At 39.1% G+C, this 6,480-nt stretch overlaps 1 protein-coding gene across 1 annotated transcript in view; it reads right to left on the minus strand.

The window, feature by feature from the left end:
- LOC133511218 (nuclear receptor coactivator 2-like) overlaps nucleotides 1-4,545 on the minus strand; it is a 70,253-nt gene extending 65,708 nt beyond the window's left edge. The window contains exon 1 of the mRNA XM_061839941.1: nucleotides 4,329-4,545. The gene's annotated coding sequence lies outside the window, so the exon portion shown is untranslated. The remainder of the gene's footprint in view (nucleotides 1-4,328) is intronic.
- Between the last annotated feature and the right edge of the window lie 1,935 nt (nucleotides 4,546-6,480).

Raw genomic sequence — 6,480 nt, forward strand, 5'->3', positions numbered from 1 at the left:
GTGTGGAGGCAACCCCAACTATTAATATTTTATTTAAGGGTGGCGAGTGGATGACTTGTTAGGATATCTGCCTCACAGTTCTGAGGACCTGGGTTCAAATCCAGCCTCAGCTGTGTTGGGTTTGGATGTTCTTCCTCTGTCTGTGTGTTCTTTCTTCCGGGTACTCCGGTTCCGCTCACATTCCAAAAACATGCATGGTAGGTTCATTGACGACTAAATTGTCTGTAGGTATGAATCTGTGTGAATTGTTGTTTGTTTAAACGTGCCCTGCAATTGGCTGGAAACCAGTTCAGGGTGTACCCATCCTAATGCATGCAGTTACCTGGGATAGGGTGCAGCATAGTTACGACTCTAGTGAGGATAAGCAGTGGAGAGAAAAATGGAATATTGCATTTAAGACTTTTGAATAATCCACAAAACTATTGTGAAATTCCAAAGTGTATTCTAAATGTGTCCATAATTGATTGGTACTTTTTCCAGCTCATCAATCAAGTACTTTTCTGTCCAGATGTCCTTCGCGAGTTATGATGTTGATGTACAAAAAGCACTCCATCAGCAGAAAACAGGGATCAGCAGGCTCACACGTTGCCATGGCGCCTTGCGCCACGACTGCAGCAATGTATCCCGGCCGGCAACATCCGCAGCAGGAAGGGACGCTACAATTAGCTCGCCCCCAAAGCCTTTTACGCTATTAGCTTGTATTAGCACGCCAGCAGCCCGGAGCTCAGCTCTGCAGTCACGGCTTCTTCGGGTAACCAATTTAGTGGTCGTTATGCAAGATGCAAGACTGACTTCGCTTCACACATTGGCGACTCGGACGCGCCTGCCGCCTCCAGGCAATGAAATGTTAAAAAAAGTAAAAGGAAAAAAAGAAAAAAAAAATCTGTTCAGACTACAAAAAGCATTTTGTACAACTCTGGCGTAGTACAGCTGTAATAATCTGAATCAGTGTTATTACTCATGTATATTACAAGACAGACAAGGAAATTTAAAGTGTTATTATGATGGGGGGAAAGTATGTTTAAGAAAATCTTATTTTGCAAGAATTGTCTTCATTTTTCTACTTTTGTCTGAATGCCGAATTTGGTATGAGATTCCTCCATGAAAAATAAATAATTTTAGAAGAGTAATGTCCTATTTTTACAAGTAGACTTACAGAATATCATTTGACATCCCCCCTGCCGAACTTTTTTTAAACGGTATCTTGTGCTCATTTTACCAGAAAAGAAATTGGGATTGTTATTTCATTTTTAATAAAAAAAGATTTGTAATCTTACAAAAACAACATCCTAATGATACTAGAAAAATCCCAGAATATATATATTTTTTAAAACTCAATCTTACAACTATTGTACTTTTGTGATAAAGATGTCATAAAATTATGCTTTTTAAAAGAAGCTCTTTTTGAGAGTAAAAAAAGTGGTAAAAATTAAATTTTCCAAGAACAAACTAATAATATGGAGGTAGTGGGTCAACTATTTGATTGGACTTATCTGTTAATATGACATAAAAGAGCAAACTCAACATCTGGTCAAAAATCATCATTGAGGATGAACACAACATAAAACTGGATGCCTTAATTCTAATGCACTCTTCAAAACATGAAAGCATAGCACAACATAAACAAATAAAAGGTTGCACTTTTTTTCTGTTTGAAATACCAAATTCTCTTGGTAAAAAGTTAGAATCTTATGGGGAAAAAAAAAACAGAATATTTAAAGAATAATTTTAATTTTCTTGGTAGGCAGAAAAAAAAATAAGGTGGTGATCTTGCTAGAATTATGTCCTCATTATATGAGAAATGTTCAAATCTTACATATAAAAGTAGTGATAATGTAAATTTGTGAGCAAAAAAAAAAAACATTCTAGAAATGAAAATCTTTTGGGATTGAAATTGTGGGTTAAAGAAAAAACATTCTTAAAAAAATTTAAGTTAACAAAAAAAAAAGTAATCTTACAAGTAAAGTCAGAATTGTCTCGGTATGTTTGTTGGTATCTTTGGTTTGCCGTACTACTCCGTACGACTACTCCAACAATCAATAAAATCAATCCATCAAAAGTCTTTATTGTCATTATACAACTGTGCACACAACCAGATAATGAGCGTTACTCCTTATGGTGCTTAAACCAATGCAAAATCAATATAATAAAACATATGAGCGCTAACGTTAAGTAACTCAAATAAAATATATACAATCAAGGCACAGTTTGTGCTAAAAGACTAAAAACAAGATGTCTACAGTCTTATTGCCAATGTCCAGGCATTGGTAAGATTAACGCACATTTGTACTTCATTTGTACCATATTTTTAACATTTGTACTCAAATATTAAAAATGAACTAAAGGAAAATTCAAACACTCAAACCTACTGGATCAACATTTCCCACAAAGAAAACCAAATCTCAAAGACAGGTGTCAAAACTGAACGGGCTGCAGTGTTGCAATCCTTCTCAAAGTTCACGTTTGGGCTGCTGAGAAAAGCAAATAATCCCAAAACAGTCAAAAAATTCACACTGGTCCAACCCAGAAAGATAACATATCCACATCGGCTTAGTGTCACGTTCTCCACAAAGTAACACAACAGCAAACGCCACAAAGAACAATAGCACAACACCAGTAGCAGGCGTGTGCACTGATAGAACCAAAGTGGTGCTCAAGTACCAGCACTTTTTACCCTTGGTTAAAAAAAAAAAAAGTGCCATTTTCAGTCCAGCCTCTACCCTTTTGACAATGATAATTTTGCTGCTGACAAGTATTTTCAGCCTGCGGGAAACTTTTTCCATCAAATACTTTTACCATGAGACCTTGAAACGCTTTCATCAGAATTTTTTTAGGTGCAACTTTTTAGGGACCGAGCACCTGCCCTCCAAAACCTCAGCGTATATGACTGCCAGGTAGAATCATAAAATGTAGTTTAAGACACAATAATGGAAATATTCTATATTATATAATACATAAAAGGGACATTTGCTTGAGCAGGCTTCGGAATGGTGACAACCTGAACGTAGGCACTAAAATGTCACATTTCTCTCCGCCTGCCAAAAAGTTGAATGCAAAGATGGTGCATCCTAAAAGGACCCCAAGAAGTTTTATTTATGCGTATAAGATGAATGAAAGAACTAAAATTTCACTTTTACACAACTGTACATTTTTGGACACCTGTATGAAAATGTAAAAGTACACAGATTGTGCAGACAGACCTATAAAGCTAACTAAAACGATGTGTGTAACTTACACACAATCTTACTTTTTTTTCCTCTACTTCCAAGAAAAGCTAAAGCAAAGATTACGCAGCCTGAAAGAAATAGATTTCTTGCAGCCACCAACCTAGATGCTGGCACAATATCATTTTCACCATATTCGGCAGCAAACAACAACAAAATTAAGGCATTTAGTTACTGCTTTTGCTAATCTTTTGTCAGTGTACTCCATCTACCCTTTTTCTATTTGCATATGTATGAGAACACAAAATTATGATCGGTTCTATATTTGTTTCGTTTCTACTAATAATTACAGTAAATCAAGTCTCATGGACATGTGCTGTAGGTTGTTTTTTTTTTTCTTTTCTCAACTGGATCAGGCGCGCAAACAATGCTTTTAATTTTTAGATTGTTTTATTTTGAAACGACACCACAGGAAATGGGGACGTTTTTTCATCTTGTCCGTTTTGTCCGCACGCGTCTCTTTAAACGGCCAAAACGAGGCGTAAATAAGTTTTAATATTCACGTGACCACAAAACTCAATGCAAAGTCCATCTCGTTTACAAGTTGTTGCCGATTTTACTGAACTTTGGAGCTTGAGAAATGAAACAGGATGAGTGCGTGCCTGCTGTCACTTGGACCCCCTCGGCGTCGAACAGGAAGCCGATTAAAGTTAAACATTTGGGGTTGGGGGCGGGGGTCGATGAAATTGGGTCACTTGTCACGCGCTCGACAAGGAAAAATAAAGTCGCTCTTTATAAAACCTCCTCCGCCGGCCTGTTGCCGAACATGTCTGCCCGCAGCAAGCGCCTCTTTGCCTCTGACACACACGCATGACACGGTCGGTCCTCGACGGTCCACCTTTTTGCTCCCACTTCCCAAACCAAACGATACCGTGACGTGTTCGAGAAACAACTGAGAACACGACTCGGTTCATGTTGGAAATGTTCCGGACGGAGGACATAACGGCGACTTTGAACTTGAATTCGAATGCACCTTTCAAAGTGGGACAAGCTCGGTGAGCAGGACGTTAAAAGAGCAAAAATCGTGTTGCGCGTCGGATGAAAGCACGAAAAATTTGTATCGGCGAGGGTGTCAAAGGCCGCCGAGATCGAGCGGAAACTTACCTGCAAGCTGAGCAGCCGAGTGGGGTCGAGGTGAGTGGAGTGACGGAGCCGCTGTCGCCTGGTACGTGTGCGGCGCCGCCATGTTGGTAAGGTACAGGCTATAGTACAGTACACGGTACACAGGCAAACTGCCTCGTTTATCTCGTCGGCTACCCATTAGCACACACCCCCCTCGGTAACCCCCTCCTCAACCTCTTCATCCTCCTCGTGCAGTACCTCCACCGGTCACTTTATTAAGTCCACCGTCCAATCACAACCATGAACATCATGAATTTACACCACAGTGTATCCCAATGAGCAGCTACCGGTTGTTTATGACATTCTAGATGGATCTATCCATGTATTTAAACACGACTCGTCAGAGTGTTGGACCCCATCCCAGCCAAACCGGTCGCCGGTCAATATCAGTATAAAATATATACACACACAAACATTCAAACCCATTACCAAGTTAGTATTCAATGGAGTTAACATTCATTTTAGGGGGTGAAAAAAAATAGTTTACGAGTAAAGTGAGGTACACCCTGGACTGGTTACCAGTCATTTGTCAGGCATAATTACTTAAAGTGTATGGAGTGTGTAATTTCTAATGCAAATTATCTTATCTGGACGAAAATACATGTTCAACTGTTCCATAAAATGTATATCATGTTTTTACCCAAAAATATGTGTTTATGATTTAAAGTCCGCGAACTTTGACCTAGGTTTCTCTTACCTGCAAAAAAACGACTCATTTAATGGGCGGACCTCTGACGTCACACAATCTGGGATGGGCTGTTTTGGAAGATGATAAACTGGGAGCCAATTGTATTTTAAGCGTTCAGTGCCCAAACAAAAGGACAGGATACCCGTTCACAGCTTTCAGCATAAAGTTTTGCAGTTCTGCTCATGACATCTTGGGAAAATTGTGACAAAAATGGGGTTTGGACGGGTCTGGGTACTGTCTCGTTATGGCGTCTGTTTACCATGTGAAATTATATTTATGGTGAAGTAAGTTATGACCAGCTATAGAGCTCAAATAAACGTGGCAACATTTTGAATGGATTACGTTCATTAAAATCCTTATTTGTGAAAATATACTAACTGAGACTACGTTATCGGCTTTTGTTTGTTTTGGTGCAATAATAGGCGTTTTACACGCAAAGTTGTTGTCCCGTACCAAATCGCCAAATACACAGTGTTTGCATAATTTCAAAACAAGACCGAAAACTTCGTATATACATTCAGGATATCGAAGCCTTTAGTATTTATCAGTTTCTGACAAACTAAACTAATGAAGAACTTCACAAACGCTTACCAGTCGATATTTCCGAGTCGAGGCATATCCTCCACGATGGGTCTGACTGCTGTGTCGGCTTCTTCATCGAGAGCTACTTAATCTGAATTCGAACGTGTGCTGTCTAACTGGCTCAAATTGATAACATTTAATACCTTCATAAAGCTTGTATTCTTCACTGTCTTCATGGGACCCTTCAGAATAATGTTCATCGCTCGAATTATCGGAAAATTCATCGCCGTTCAGCCATGGTCACATTCAAACGCATGAACAATGTAGTCTTCGATGGAGTTAACATACTGTACTTGATTTGAGGAGAAAAAAGACTTGGCGAAGGAAGTGGGGTACACCCAGAACTGGTCAGCACGCTGTGTATTTACATCCATACCTATCAGGGCAATTTAAAGTCTTTAGTGTAGCTAACAAGCCTGTTTTGGGAAAAATAAAAATACTTTTGGCAAGAGAAGTGGAGTACACCCTGGATTGGTCACCAGTCAACCTGACATGTGAGCAGAATAATGTGTTCCAAAGTTTCGAGGCCTGACGGCCACAGAAACCGGTCAATGATTTTTTTCATTAAATCCAGCACAGCAGTATCGTGTGGACATCTCATTTGGTGGTTATTCATCCGCCACTGAGTAGAACTTTGACCTCTTCGTGGGGCTGCTCAGTAGATTTTTGACAGGGTTCAAGCTGGCTGCCCTGAAAAGTATTCAAAGTGCCAATTTTAAAACTCTGTGAACATGACCAAAGAGGCATTTCTACAGTCGTCACGTATAGTTAATGTCAATTTACTGATTGAATTTTTAAAAATACTTTATACGTACTCTAAAGGACAATTTTTAGTTCACCAATAATTTAATGATAATTATTTTA

The sequence above is a fragment of the Syngnathoides biaculeatus genome, chromosome 13 (assembly GCF_019802595.1).
Source record: "Syngnathoides biaculeatus isolate LvHL_M chromosome 13, ASM1980259v1, whole genome shotgun sequence".
In the NCBI taxonomy this organism is placed as follows: Eukaryota; Metazoa; Chordata; class Actinopteri; order Syngnathiformes; family Syngnathidae; genus Syngnathoides; species Syngnathoides biaculeatus.